Consider the following 15,518-nt stretch of genomic DNA (forward strand, 5'->3'; position numbering starts at 1 on the left):
CCTCCCGAGTGCTGGGATTAAAGGCGTGCGCCACCACCGCCCAGCCAAGAAGCTCAAATTTTTACACTAGACCTATTTATTAATCCTGGACCAAGCATTCTAACTAAGCACCCAGGATACAGCAGTGAGCAGAGGTGTGGAGATGGAGGCATGAGTCAGATGTCAGGCTGCAGAAAAGGAAACATCCAATGAGATGAGAAAATCCAGTGGGAGCCAAGAAAACCTAGAGGAGCCCCTTTGGACTCCACAGTACAGCTTAAGCATCTGCCTGGGTGACCAGTGGTTCCTGCTGGAGCAATCGGGGTTCCCGGAAGTTCTCAGCATGTCCTCATTGAAGACATTGTACCACCTAAGTACTGACCCCTGAATTTGGTAAAAGAAAGGCATACCCTTCAGTCAAGTCCAAAGGTCCCCTGACCAGTTCTGCACAGATGTGTGAGGAATGCTGGGCAATATAATGGCTGCTTCAAAATCTGTTAAAATTAGCAATTTAGGTATGAATAGTAGGATCAGCATGCTGGAGAGGGGTTTTGTGAATTAGAATGTTGGGTATGGGTATGGTGGCCCAACCTGTAAGTTTAGGGGGCTGACTACTCTTACAGAGGTTATGAGTTCAATTCCCAGCAACCATATGGTGCCTCACAACCACTTGTAATGAGATCTGTAAAGTGCCCTCTTCTGGCCTGCAAGGACACATGCTACCAACAGTGACAGTTCAGCAGAATGAGACAGATAAGTGGTCAGTTCCGTCATCTGATGGAACATTTTAAGGAGAAAGCCCCAGCTGCTAGCTCACTAAGGTCCACACTCTCTGCTTGCAATAGTAAAATCCTGAGTTTTACCTGGGCATAGGCTAAAACGCTACTGTGCCTCATCAAATGGAGGGAAAGCGTCCAGTTAGGTTTGAGGGCTTTCACTACTATAGAGTGGACCACTGTTTGACAAAACCTTAGTGGTGTTAGGGGAATGGAAGGATTGACTGCTGGGCAGTGTCCTGTAAGAGAGGCATTCCAGCCGGATCTAGCTAGCCTGCTGAAGTAATCTTACTGTCTAGTTAGATAGCAGTAAGGTGATTATTAAGGGCTGTATTACATTGCAAATCTGTCAGAAACAAGGCTGGGTAAAACCCGACTATAGGAACACAGGTCTCGTATGTAGTCCCTGGTGGGAGTAGAGATTGGTAGTTTGGCATTATTTAGCAACACAAGTATCTACTTTTTTTCTTTTTTCTTTTTTTTTTTTGTGAAGTGTGTACATTTGTTTCAGGGTGTCAGATCCCCTGAAACTGGAGTTACAGTTGTGAACTGCCATGTGGGTGCTGGCAATTGGACCTCAGTCCTCTGGAAAAAACAGCTGGACCATTTTTCCAGCCCCTGAAATATAAGTTCTTAACAAAATCTTAACTTAGGGTTTAGGCAAAGAATATACATTTATTATGTATAGTGTTCTGTGTGCATGTATGTATGCAGGCCAGAAGAGGGCGCCAGATTTCATTACAGATGGTTGTGAGCCACCATGTGGTTGCTGAGAATTGAAATCAAGACCTCTGTAACAGCTGCCAGTGCTCTTAACCCATGAGCCATCTCTCCAGCCCCCTAGAAAATACTTTTTAAAAATGGACAAGGATACATGAGACAGCAAAAGAGATGGGATGATGCAATCTGAAGAGAAACCAGTGTACCAAAGACAGTAAATACCCGCTTAGAATGTAAGAAAGGCTCCCATCCTGCCTGCCTCATCTCATGATGCTGCTGCCCCAGAGGAGGACTGTTCCCTCCTTTTCATGACTATAGCCTTGTGATTGTCTTTACTAATAAGCTATGGTGGAAGTGAGGCTACATGACTTAAGAATATAGACACACTGTCCACCTTGGTCTGGACTTTCTGGGACATTTCTTGACGCCATTGTTTTCACAGATTGGAAGGAAGCCTAAGTAGTTGAGAGCCACATACCGATGTCCCCAGTCTACAGCCACATCCCTGCTCAACAGACAGGAAACAGTATTGAGTTGCTGGCCAAGACAGCAAACTATTAAAGGTGTACTGTCCAGTCTCAATTTGAGCCATGCTGGCAGATGCCACAAGTCACAGATACAAGTCATTCCTGTCAAATTCTCTCATGAGCACAAGAAGGGGCCTACTGTGGTTTTCATTAAATAAGACAATGGGAAAGTCCTAGAGATGTTTTCTTTATTGAGAAACAAGGCATGGATGCTTATCAACACTTTCTGTCACAGCAATAAACTTCAGCAGGGAATGGAATCAGCAAGAGCAGCTAATTCCATATTCAACATGTTGCCAACCAACTGCTGCCCTTAGAGTTTACAATAAAGCATTTCTCCATGGTATTACAGCTTTTAGAGCGAGCTAGTAAGTGGCTATAAATAGCTTACTTAGCTTCCTAATTTTAACATTTTACAAGGTGGTTGTGATAAACATGGATAAAAGGAACATCCTTGTACTTAACAGCATTAAAATGGGCGACTTCTTTTAGTAAAGATTTATTATGTATACAGTGTTCTGCTTGCATGTATACCTGCAGGCCAGAAGAGGGCAACAGATATCACTACAGATGGCTGTGATGCACCATGTGGGTTGCTGGGAATTGAACTCTGGACCTCTAGAGAACAGCCAGTGCTCTTAATGGCTGAGCCATCTCCAACCCAAACATGGAATGTTTTAAGACATTAAAATTTTGCATCAAGTCTCCAGGTTCCACCTGACCACTGCCCATAATCACCAGGGGTCTGAGTATTTTTGTATCATCTGCTTCTGTTCCTATTAGGTGAATGAATGGCAAGTGCCATTTCATACAACACAAACAGAAGCAAAATGCAAGGTGCTTCCTTCAGGAACTGGAAGGCAGCCGTAACTAGAGAGCCAAAAGAAACCCAGGCTGACCTGGTGGCCACGCCTGCCACCAGCTGTCCCATTCACTACTCAGGTCAAGGCCTGTGAGAGCTAGCTGTATTTTTTGTTGTTTTGTTTTGTTTTGTTTTGTTTAGTCTATGTGATGGGAAAGTGTAGAGCTTATCTGAGGTCTGGCTGGAGTAGTCTGTGAGGCTAGACCATCTGAGATAGCAGTTTTGATGTTCCGGATACAGAATTTTGAGGAAACTAACAGGCACTTTGAGAGGCTGGATCACCTGGGCTACTTGTCTATCCATGCCGTATGAAAGGATGGTATGTAATAAATCAACTCTGAAGCTAACAAGGTTTATCATGTCTCATCTATTCTCAGAGTTGTTCCTATGCAGAGGGGTCAGCATATAAGTCACCTGTCCTGTAGTCTTTTTTGGCTTTTTTTCCACATCTCTAGACAAGATCTTTGGGAGGTCTCCCCCGATCAATTCTGGTCTATTAATTTTGAAGGAATCCACAGCTTTTTGTTTTCTGTGGAAACAAACCTCTCCCCCAACACAAGACATTTTCTGGCTTCCATTCTAAAGTTAAGATATCCCTAAAAGTATGTGGTCTGGTTTGATTTGGCAGTTTCTCCCACAATAAAATGTCTCTCAGCAGTTGGTGTTTTCTGTTCATTACCATTCAAAAAAATTAACAAAACACCACATAAGGCCCAAACTCCCTGTGTTATGGTACTTCCCATCCTTATGTGACTTATCCTTTTTATATTACTTTACTCTTTCTTCATAAAGACTCCACTTTATTATTTTAGAACTATTTTTCCATGACTGTTCATACCCATTTTCTTTTCTTTCTTCAGCATCTAAGCACATTTTTAAACTTACTGTACCTGTTTAGAGGTTTAATCAGTCTGGACCTGACTTTTTGTCTATCTGCAGCCTTTTCTGACCATGAGCCAAACCTTTCACTGCTAAGCGGTGGCCAGGCCCTCTGCTATGTGGCTCTGTTTAGCATGTGGCTGCCCACTTCGGGTCAGTGAGAAAGGCGCCTCATGCCTGTGGCCCTGGCCTGGAGCCGGTCTGTCTGCCCCAGCTCCTGTAGGCACTTCTTCCTAGTCTCCCACCACCAAGTAGTGCACCACCTGCTGCTCATAAACTCCCTCCAAGTGCTTGGTAACCATGCCTGTGCAGGCTGTAAGCACTGAGCCTACTTGGAACCCTTTTTTTTTTTTTTTTTAAGCTTTCTCAGGCCTTATGTGGATTTATATGACATGCATTGGGAACAAATGTAACAGGTCTTTCTATGTCCCTTCAGCTCCCAAATAATGGCACAGAGACTTATTTATTATTAAAGCTTGGCCTATACCTTAGGCTAGTTCTTATAACTTAACCCATTTATATTAATCTACATTCTGCCACATGTCTCATGGCTGCTGTTACCTCTCTTCCTGCACATCCTGCTTGCTCTGCATCTCCTGGCAAGTCCACCTTTCATCTTCCCAGAGTCCTCTCTGTCCCTGGAAGTCCCACCTATACCTGCTGCCTAGCTATTGGCCATTCAGCTCTTTATCACCAATCACAGCAACATATCTTCACACAGTGTACAAATATTCCGCAGCAGTGCAGTAATGTTCTGTCTACCCATATTCCTAAGATTTAGCTAATAGACTGTGACCATAATGGTCAAGCTGCTCCTGTTAGGACTGCACATAACAATTAACTCTGAGGGGGAAGAAATGAGAAAATAATGGGTAGAAGGTAGTGGGAAAGGAATAAAGGCAAATTTTGTTTTGTTTTTTGTTGTTTTTTTTTTTTTTTTTTTTTTTTTTTTTTTTTTTTGGTTTTTCTGTGTAGCTTTTTGCCTTTCCTGGAACTCACTTGGTAGCCCAGGCTGGCCTTGAACTCACAGAGATCTATCTTTTCTGGAGGACACTGACTTAACAGGAAGGAAGTCCCTGGGGCAGTCCTTCCTGCCTTTCACACTTTTTAGCACAGGGTAGACCTCAGACTACCTCAAGCAGGGCAGCTAAAATCTGGGTAGAATGCGATGACTCTCTAGTGCAAAGAACCAGAATGAACTGAGGATGAGCGACGATCAACTGCAAACCCCACTGCCAGGAGCAAGTACATTGCTTAGCCATGTGTTCCCAGATTTTGTATTTCAATTAGGCAAACAGCAACGGCTGTTTAACATGGTGCTGTAATTGAAGAGAGATCACCACTTGGGAAATGGCCAAAATACATGAAAGATAGAGAACTAAGAAAAGCTGCTGCTGATTTTGACTCTGGACCCTTCACGGCTTCTACCGTAGGATCTACCCAAGGTTCAAGGAGAAAGGACACCACTTTAACATGTCAGCCCCAGGGCACAGCTTGGGGTGGGCACACACAGCTGCCAGCCTTTCTCCTTGTTTCTCAGAAACACAGCAGCACCGTGACTGTCCGAGCTCACTTCCTCTTGTCCCTTCTCTGAGCTTGGGATTGTCCAGTAAAACAAGAACTGTCTGTCCATGGGTGATGGTCCCATAAATACGGAGCAGAGAGACTTCAAATGTAGGAAATCGTAAGGCCCAAGTCATTGGTGGCTAAAGTAAAAAATGTGTAAGAACAAAACAGTTTAGTTCTATGAGTTGCTCATAAACACGGAACTGTGGATTTCTGTTCACATACCCTTCGCCAGGATGAAGAGCCAGTACTGGGAGAGGAAGGGCAGGGAGCTGTGGGCTGAGTCCTTGTCTAGGAATTCACTTCCTGAAGAAAGGCGGTGCCAGGCAAAGGCTGCTGAGGGGCCTGGACGGATTCTCTTCAGGGCATGAGTTCTGGGCCTTTTCCACGTAGAAAGCAAACCAGGAGCAGCACTGTGGGGACCGAACTCTTGAAAACCTGACCATCTCTCTCATTAATTCCTGAATTCAGACATGGCAGGGCCACTTCCCACGGCCTGCGTTCTGCAGCACTGCCCTGGGGTGTGAGGGTCAGAACGTTGGTCCTGAGTCCCCATAGCCATCTTAGGTCAAAGGCTGGAGTGATGCCTGTGGATGGGAAGGAGAAGAGTCAGAGTGTGGGGGAACAAAGTAAGAGTCTCTCATGCTGTCCCCGAGAGTGACTCTATAAAGGGGGTCCATGTTAAGAAATGTGTTGACTGGGCCACTGAGATGGCTCAGTCACTAAAAGTACCTCTCATCAAGCCTGGGAACCTGAATTCCATCCTTAGGATTGTATGGTGGAAGTAGAGACTGGATTCCTGCAAGTTGTCTGTCCTCTGACCGCCTCACATGTACCCACAATAAACTTTTTAAAATTCCTTTTAAAAGTTGGACAACTTCTTTAGAAATCTCACTGGGTCTCCTCCAACTCAGTACTCACAGTATGGTCAGGTGAGAGACATGGGGGTGGGAAGGAAGAACAGAGACTTGAACCAGGTTTGTAGGTTATAGATCTCCCCAACATCCAATCTTAGCTCAAGCTTCCCTGAGGCTTAGCTACCCTGGGGTGGTCTACACAGCAGGAGGCAGGAGGCTGGCTGGGAGCTGCGGGGCTGCGATGGCACCTCCGTGTTTGGGGTGTTTTCTGAGTCATGTTATCAAGATAGCAGGCGTTGTTGATTTTACAGACGTGGGTTTACAGAAACACCACACCACCCACCACTTTCTAATCGCATTGTCTTTGCTACTGTCACATTGGCCTCACTGTCACCCACCACCACCAAGCCCGGCATCAGGACCTCAGAGTCCACCCAACAGTGTACACAGAGAAGCTCATGAGCCGCTCTGCAGCCTAGGGAACAAGGACAGCGTTTCTGAAAGGCACTGCCATAGGACCAAAGGGAGGTTCCTGGGGCTGGGAAGACCACTCAGTGGTAAGAGCACTCGCTGCTCTTACAGAGGGCTGTAGGGAATCTGATACCCTCTACTCGACTCAGCGACCTCTAGCACACATGCTTAATGTACACAAACACGTGTACATACATGCACACCCCTGACATGGAGCAGCCCTGGCCTAGGCCCGGACTTGGGGACAAGGCACAGCTGGCCCAGGCTACCTGGATTGCCACTCGCAGGTGCAGAGAGAAAGAAGTCAGAGGTGATCCGGCCCTGTCCAGACTTCTAATACTGTAGTCTGTGTTCGCACAGATCCGGAAACATCCACAGTACGACAGGAGACTCAGTCCAACCCAAGACCCCGTGTTTCTCCTGTGGATGCAGCAGCCCACTTACGGGGGCTTCCTGGATCTGCGTAGGCGAGCTCCGGGACTTGGGGACCAGCTGAGCCCCATGCAGGTCAGGCTTTGCTGAGTTCCAGGCCTGCCTCTCTGTGCCCTGGATGCTCTCGCCCATCAGCCCGGGCTCCACAGTTGGGTGGGAAGTTGGATTCCTTCTCACCCCTCGAGGGTCCAGGCTGGGTGGAGGCCACCGGGGCAGGACTCTTTGCTGGGCATGTGTCTCCGCTGAGCCTGCTCCTGGGCTCCCATCTTCTGGCCTCTGTGGTCCTGGAGGATCCAACCAAGGCACACGTTTGGCCTCCCTCTGGGTTTCACGCATTCCTAGTGGCCCCAACCCAGCCAGCTCCCCGTGTCTCCAGATGGGTCCTAACAGTTCCCAACTGTCTCTAATGGTCACCTGCCAACCCCCAACAGCTCCAACGGTCACCCAGCCCAATCCAGATACCCGCCAGCCTGTCCCCAAAGGCCGGAAGTCAGTTCCTAGCCACACCCCTCTGCTTCCAACCGTCTCGGGCCTGTCTCCAATAGCCCGCAGTCAACTCAGACCCCCGCCCGGGTCCAATTGCCCCGAGTTAACATAAATGGTCCCCAGTGTCCCCCGGTAAATGCAACACCAGTCCAAAAGGCCCCCCTCTTGACTTCAAGGACCCTTGGGTTTCGCTCCAGCACTCCTGACCCATCCCCGCAAGGGTCCTCAATAACCCCCCAACACACACACACACACTCTCTCACACACACACACACACACACACACACACACACACACACACACACACACACACACACGGTGCCAGTTAGACCTTAGCCTACCTGCCTTATGGGGCTGGTCTGGCACGTGGGCCCAGAAGCCTCCCCGGAGTTCAGAGTGTGCAGTGACCAGTGAAAAGCCTGGGTTGACCGAGGAGCCGGTTGGCTGAGGGTGACATGGTTTAAGTACCAGGAAGGAATCGGGGAACCCAGTTAGAATCTGGAGCTGAGCTGAGGTGCTTACATACAGCTGAGGGGAAAGGAGAGGCAGAAGCCCCGGAGGAGGCCAGCACACGGGTGACCGCAGCAAGCTCTGGCTGCTGTGGGGACCGAGGAAACAAGACCAGACCGTGGAGGCCGGGAGATTTCAGGGGTGGCTAGATGACCTGGGAAGGAGGGAGGCTGAGTCGCACAAGGGGCGCCTCCTGTACGGGCCCTGGGAACACCACTCACACCTTGAAAGTGCCTCCGAGGAAGGAGACGGCTTCCAGATGCACGTTGAAAACTACCAAGGAAGGAGACTGCGGGCCACAGCTACCCCATGGCCAGGCTCCTCCTGGCCCAGCCTCCACTAGGCCCGAGTTTTAATTTAGTCTCCGTTCCTATTTCTGTACCCTGTTAAAGCAGGAAAAGGAGCCCCAGCCAATCATGTTCACGATGACCTCATCCCCTCCTGGCTGCCTATAAAAGGAGCATGCGCTTGGGGTGGGGGTGGCTGTCCTTTTGTTGTCTGGCTGGCAGACCCCTGCAAGCTGGAATAAACAACGCTCTTGTGGATTGCCTGTGTGGGTGGTGGTCTTTGTTTAGTGGGGTGTTCTGTGGACTCTAACAGGACTTAAAACTTACACCTTAGAAACACATGTGGCTTTGAGGCATGGACCTTAATATTCCTTAAATCAATTTAAGTAGTTAAACTAGCACCTTAACTAAATTAAATTAATTAATCAATTAGTTTAAAAAAATTTTGAGACAGGGTTTCTCTGTGTAGCTTTGGGGCCTTTCCTGGAACTCACTCTGTAGCCCAGGCTGGCCTCAAACTCACAGAGATCCGCCTGCCTCTGCCTCCGAGTGCTGGGATTAAAGGCGTGCGCCACCACCGCCCCGCTAATCTACTGCTATTTCAACCAGCAATTGCAGCCCTGCAGTTACCGGCCTGCTTCTCTAGCAGTGGCTTGGCGGGAATTCTGTTCCCACAGGCACCTGCTCTGTTGCTGCTACTAAAAGTAGCTTTAACTAAATCTCCATTGTTCTATTTATAAAAAAGACTCGAGATTCAAAGGCTGGGGTGAAAACCTGTTGGCCCAGAGAGGCTGGGCCACAGTTAGCTGACCTCCTTGCGGGCATCTCTGAAAGACCTATGCTTCTGCTTCCCCAAACCAGGAAGCTGCGCCACGCCAAGCCCCACCTTACTACTTCCTGTGTCTGTCTCTCCCGGGTGCCCTCTGGTGCTCTGTGGTTCCTTTCTGTCAACTAGTTGCCGACTCAGCCTCCTGACCCAGGTTAATTTTATTTAATTAACGTAAATGCAGACTCGGGGTTCACAGTGTGATCGAATGTCCCCCAACATTACTATGTAGCTCCAGCTGGCCTTGAACTTGCAGACCTCCTGTCTCAGTCTCTTGAGTACCAGAGTTGAGTTGTAGTTGAGTCAGCCTACCATACCTCATCATTTTCTGCCTCCTCTTTAATTCAATTGCATGGCAGCTTTTTTTGGGAGGGGGAGGGGGCTAATATTTGTGGCATTTCTTTATCACTTATTTTAAAAAGTATATGCTTTTCTTATTTTTCTTATTTATTTATTTATTTATTTGGCTTTTTCGAGACAGGGTTTTTCTGTGTAGCTTTGCGCCTTTCCTGGAACTCGCTTTGGAGACCAGGCTGGCCTTGAACTCACAGAGATCCACCTGGCTCTGCCTCCTGAATGCACCACCACCACCTGGCTCTTTTTTTCTTATTTATTTATTTATCTGTTTTTTTGGAGACAGGGTTTTTCTGTCTAGTTTTGGTGCATGTTCTGGATCTTGCTCTGTAGACCAGGCTGGTCTTGAACTCACAGAGATCCACCTGGCTGGGATTATAGGCATGTGCCACCACCACCAGGCTCTTTTTCTTTTTTAAAATAGGCTTCCACTATGTAGCCCTGAATGCCCTGGAACTCACTTCACTATGTAGATCAGGCTGGCTTTGAACTCACAGATATCCATACCTGCCTCTGCCTCCTCAGTGCTGAGATTAGAGGTGTATGCCACCACACCTGACTTAAAAGTTATAGGAACTGATTGTGTGTGTGTGCACAGGTCAGGAGACAACCCCAGGTGCCATTCCTCTGATACCATCCACTTTCTCTAGGTCAGTAGTTCTTAGCTTGTGGGGTGGCAATCCGTTTAGGAGCCAGACCACCCTTTCACAGGGGTCACCTAAGACTATAGGAAAACACAAATATTTATATTATTGTTCATAATAGTGGAAAAATTAGTTATGAAGTAGCAATGAAAATAATTTTATGGTTGGGGGTCACCACAACATGAGGAACTGAATTAAAGGGTCACAGGTTCTCAACTTAGGAAAGTTGAGAACTACTGCTCTAGGTAGTCTACATTTCTCCAAATAGGTTAACTAGACTGACAATCTCTAGGGCTCCTTGCTGTGGGATGGTCTGTATGTCAAATGTGTTGCTCTGATTGGTCAATAAATAAAACACTGATTGGCCAGTAGCCAGGCAGGAAGTATAGGCAGGACTAACAGAGAGGAGAATAGAGAGAACAGGAAGGCGGAGGGAGAGACTGCCAGCTGCCACCATAACAAGCAGCATGTGAAGACACCGGTAGGCCAAGAGCCATGTGGCAAGGTGTAGATTTATAGAAATGGATTAATTTAGGATGTAAAAACTAGATAGCTAGAAGCCTGAGCCATTAGGCCAAACAGTTTAAATAATTTAAGCGTCCGTGTGTTTATTTTATAAGTGGGCTGTTGGACTGCCAGGGCTTGGCGGGACCCAGAGAGAAAACTCCAGCTACAGCTCCTCCTGTTTCTGATTCTCTTGTGTTAGGATTACAAGTGTGGACCACTGTGTCTAGATTTTTTTTGTTATTTTATTTTATTTTGTTTTATTTTATTTTATTTTATTTTATTTTATTTTATTTTGAGACAGGGTTTCTTTGTGTAGCCCTGGCTGTCCTTGAACTCACTCTATAGACCAGGCTAGCCTGTAACTCAGAGATCCACCTGCCTCTGCCTCCCAAGTGCTGGGATTAAAGGTGTGTGCCACCATGCCCGGCTAGAGTTTTTTTTAAAAGATTATATTGTTTGGGTTTGGTTTCCAGCACCTATGTCTGGCTGCCCACACCCATGTGAAACTCCAGCTTCTGGTGATCCAGTCTTCACTTCTGGCCTCCTCAGGTACCTGCACACACTTGGTGCACATGAACCCACACAAGCAAAGTGTTCATACATAAAAATAAATAAGATGAACAAAAAAGAGATTTATACAACAAACGGGAAACACACACACACACACACACACACACACACACACACACCTCATTAAAAATAAGTTCAAACCTACTTGGAGGGAACCTTAGTCCCTGGAACTACCTTGGTGGAGGGGGCTGACAGTCCTGTGCTGTTTTCACACTGCTCCCAAGGGCAAGTGTGCTTTGGGAATTATCCACCACTTAAAGAGCCAATCAGCCAGGCTTGAGACCTAGACGAGAAAGACACATCAATCAACACAGGAAATATGGAAGCACCAGTAAAAGGGTCCAGTCTGAATAACAAGGTCAAGAGGGCTTTGGTATCACAGGCAGAGGTTCCAGTGTGAAAAACTGCATGTTTCTGCATTGCTCCCAGATCGAGGAAGGCTCCTTAAGATCCAGGAAGTAAATACACAAGTCTCAGGAGGTTCCTGAAACTTACAAGATTCACAAGGCCCCTCCCCAAGGTTATACCGTCAGCCATGATTGCTGGACAGTTACTCTCGGACAGGCTGAGCTGTCTGCACATTGTGCTGGGAGCTTCAGAGATGCAGGTTTTGTGGGTTGTTGCCTGTGCTGGGTGATGCAGCTGCTCCGGAGTCACCCATGCGCCTGTACCTCCTCATCTGTACTCTTATAACACTCAGAAATGCTTTAGTTCACTAAACTAGATTGGGCAGAATTTTTTCTCTGTTGTTAGTACCTTACCTAAGTGAATAAATAATGTTTGTTTACATGTCCTGAGGAAAAAAATCACACAACAGCCGTCCTGCTGGTTTTTATTGAGTGCCTGGGTAGAACCCAGAGTGTTGTGTATAGGAAGTAAGCACTGTACCAAAAGTTACATCCTCAACCTTCCTGCTTCCTGGTGGGTTTTGTTGTTTTGTTTTTGAGACAGGGTCTCACTATGTAGCCTGGATGGCCAGGAACTTCTCTGCAGACCAGGCTGGCCCTGAACTCACAGAGACCTCCTGCCCCTGCTTCCTGAGTGCTGGGAAGACAGGTGAGCATCACCTTGCCCAGCTCATCCTGGGTAATTTAATGCAGTGACTAGGAGCAGTTCTGTCACAACATGGAAACCCTCGGAAAGTCAGTGAACTGGAAGGGACACAGGGAACAGATTCTGGGTAGTTTCTTATCTCTGTCAGCATGGCAGTCACCTGCTGTGGGACCTGGTAGGGTGTGGAAACTGTGTTGGTTAATATTACAGCCTTCAGTGGCCATAAGGAAGCTGCAGGGACAATCCAGGAAGAGCCAATGTGTAGTCATTCCATGCCCTTCAACTGTTGGTACTGACTCACTCTGGCCACCAGGGGGCAGTGCAGCCCAGTGGTTGCCAGAACAGACCCTTTCTTACTGGAATTGGTTCTTTTTCCAGTGGCCTTGGTGGAACATGCCTGTAACCACAGTTGAGGCAGAAGGAGTTTCTAGGTTTAATTTTGTGGCTGCTATTAAAACACAGAACAAAACAACAACAACAACAAGAGAGTAAAAGCAACACAGTGGAGAAGGGCTTTATTATTTCAGGTTACTGTCATACTGCGGGGAAACCACAGATGCGGGAGGAGGCAGTGAGCCACAGCGAGTCCACAGTCAAGCTCAGCGAGAAATGAACGCACCCATGCTGCCCGCTGCCGCTTGCTTGCTCACACTCAGCCAGACTGTCCATGATTATGCAACCCAGAACCCCTGCCAGGACCTCGGGCTATCCACAAAGGCTGGTCAATTAGCCGTCCAGACAATCTCCCAGACATGCCCACAGGCCATGATGATCTGGGCAGCCCCTCAACTGAGACTCCCTTCTCAGGTGATTCTTAGTTGTGTCAACTAGACAGCCCAAACTAACATGTATGAGCAAGGGCCGTGAATTAGAGGTCACCTTGAGAGACTGACAAGACCCAGTCTTAAAAATAAAAATAAGGCCAGATGTGGTGGCACACACCTTTAATCCCAACACTTGGGAGGTAAGGTGGGCACATCTCTGTGAATTCGAGGCCAGCCTGGTCTATATAGTGAGTTCCAGGACAGCCAGGGCTACACAGTGAGACCCTGTCACAAACAAACAAACAATAAATAAATGAAACAAAACAAAAACCAAACCAAATCAAAATAGCCCCCCCCCCCCACAGAACAAGTTAACAAAGGAAGAGACAAATGCATTTCCATCCCCCTAACTTTGTGAAGTTTTTGAGGAAGTTTTGGCTGGGGCTAGAAAGCTCAGTGGCTAAGCGTGAACTGCTCTTGCAGAGGACCTGAGCCTGGGTTCCAGCACCCTTGTCAAGTGGCTCACAACAGTCTACAACTCCAGCTGCAGGAGGTTCAAGGCCCTTCTCTGGCTTTTGAGGGTAATGTGCTCTCTCTCTCACACACACACACACACACACACACACACACACACACACACACACACACACGTACGTACGCATCCACGTGCATACAGAGGCATGCACACAAAACACTCACATACATGCTCACACACTTGTGCACACACACATATCCCTCATTGAAAATAGGTCTTTGGGGGCTGGAATGATGGCTTAGTGGTTAAGAGCACTGACTGCTCTTCCAGAGGACCCAGGGTCAATTTCCCAGCGTCCACAGGGCAGCTCACAACTGTCTGTAGCTCCAGTTCCAGGGGACCCGACACCCATGGCAAAAAACACCAATGCACGTAAAAGAAAAAAAGAAAAAAAGAAATAGAAAAAAGAAAATAGGTCTTTAAAAAAGTTTTGAGGTCACCTGCTGTGAAGTAGAGATCATTATTAGGGTGGCTCTGGGGGACCAGGCAAAACAGAGTTCTAGGGGCACAGGAAGACTTCATCTGCTTAGAAATGGATCCCCCACCCAAAGTTAGCAAATAGAATACGAAGGGACTCCTCTCTGCCCTCCCCTGCCATCAGTGTGAGAGCAGGCAGTTTCCCTGCTTTCCAATAGCTTTCCTGGAGAAAATCTGCGGTGCGAGTTTGGTGGCCAATACACTTAGTGTGTGGTAGTAGAGGACGTTTTTCATGTCCATTTTGACAGTTCTTCCCTATGTACAGTGCCCTGCGAGCCTGTCTCCCTCAGCCTCCTCTTCTCCTTCTCCCCCTCCTCCCAACCGCTCCCCACTCTACTTCACGTCTGCACATCTTGTGTGCTTGTATGTGTGTGCGCTGTATGTCTCTGTGTATGTGTCTGTGTATATGTATGTGTGGTCTGTGTTCTGTCTGTCTGTGTCTGTGTGTCTGTGTTTTTCTGTGTGCTGTATATTTGTGGTCTGTGTATCTGTGCTGTTTGTGTGTATGTGTATGTATATGTCTCTCTTTGTGTGTGTGTGTATGAGTGTGCTCTGCCCCCTCTGTGTGTGTGTATATGAGTGTGCTCTGACCCCTCTTAGTGTGTGTGTGTGTGTGTGTGTGTGTGTGTGTGTGTGTGTGTGTACCATAGTATACAGTGTAGAGTAAGAAGATAGCTTATGGGATTCAGTCCTCTCCTTGACCGTGTGGGCTGTGGGGTTGACTTAGTTTGCCAGGCTTGTCCCAAGCATCTTTACCCAATGGGGCCATTTTGGCTCTCTCTTAACAATCCAGCAGACACTGCTTAGTAAGCACAGGGTTAGAACACAGAGATTTGCTATTTTCCAAGATGATTTCCATCTGCAGAATCCTGTCCCACTGCACACGTCTCTAGACAGCTGACATCAGCAATCAGCATCACTGCAGCAGACTGGTGTCTCTCGGGCACGGCCTTCCTCTGGGTCTCTGGTGTTGCTAGACCTTGCACAGTGCCATTCCGCTCCACGGCTTCTTTCTCCAATGTAATAGTGAATGAGATGAATGGTTATAGAGTCAAGGGACTTCTAACACAGCAAACTGGGGGAGAACAGCCCCTGCTTAGGGAACATGGTGTCCATCCTCACACAGGTCATCACTGACCACAAACAATTGTGACTGGGCCCTTGCAGAACATGGGGAGGCAGATAGTGACGCTGGGCGTGGAGCTTGGGGACACACAGGAGCTTTGTGTGAGCGGCTGGCAGTCCAGCTGGCATCAGAGCCCTCTATTTACCACACAAAGTCAGAGACCCAAGAGGCGGTAAACCTGCGAGGCAGAGGTCAGAGCTGTAGATGGGCCAGACTTAGCCCTGAAGCAAAGACTGAGGGCAAATGAGGAGAAACTTGGGCTTGTTTTTCCCAGATTTGAACAGTCCATTCATCACCATTGTTTACCCCC

At 47.6% G+C, this 15,518-nt stretch overlaps 1 long non-coding RNA gene across 1 annotated transcript; it reads right to left on the bottom strand.

The window, feature by feature from the left end:
• Window positions 1–2,173: 2,173 nt before the first annotated feature.
• Window positions 2,174–8,530, bottom strand: LOC107400347 (uncharacterized). Its single transcript, XR_013053005.1, has 3 exons — window positions 7,897–8,530; window positions 6,907–7,353; window positions 2,174–5,896 (listed from the first exon to the last, which is right to left on the bottom strand). It is a non-coding gene; the product is annotated as an uncharacterized LOC107400347 (long non-coding RNA).
• Window positions 8,531–15,518: the final 6,988 nt, after the last annotated feature.

The sequence above is a fragment of the Peromyscus maniculatus genome, chromosome 7 (assembly GCF_049852395.1).
Source record: "Peromyscus maniculatus bairdii isolate BWxNUB_F1_BW_parent chromosome 7, HU_Pman_BW_mat_3.1, whole genome shotgun sequence".
Lineage (NCBI taxonomy): Eukaryota > Metazoa > Chordata > Mammalia > Rodentia > Cricetidae > Peromyscus > Peromyscus maniculatus.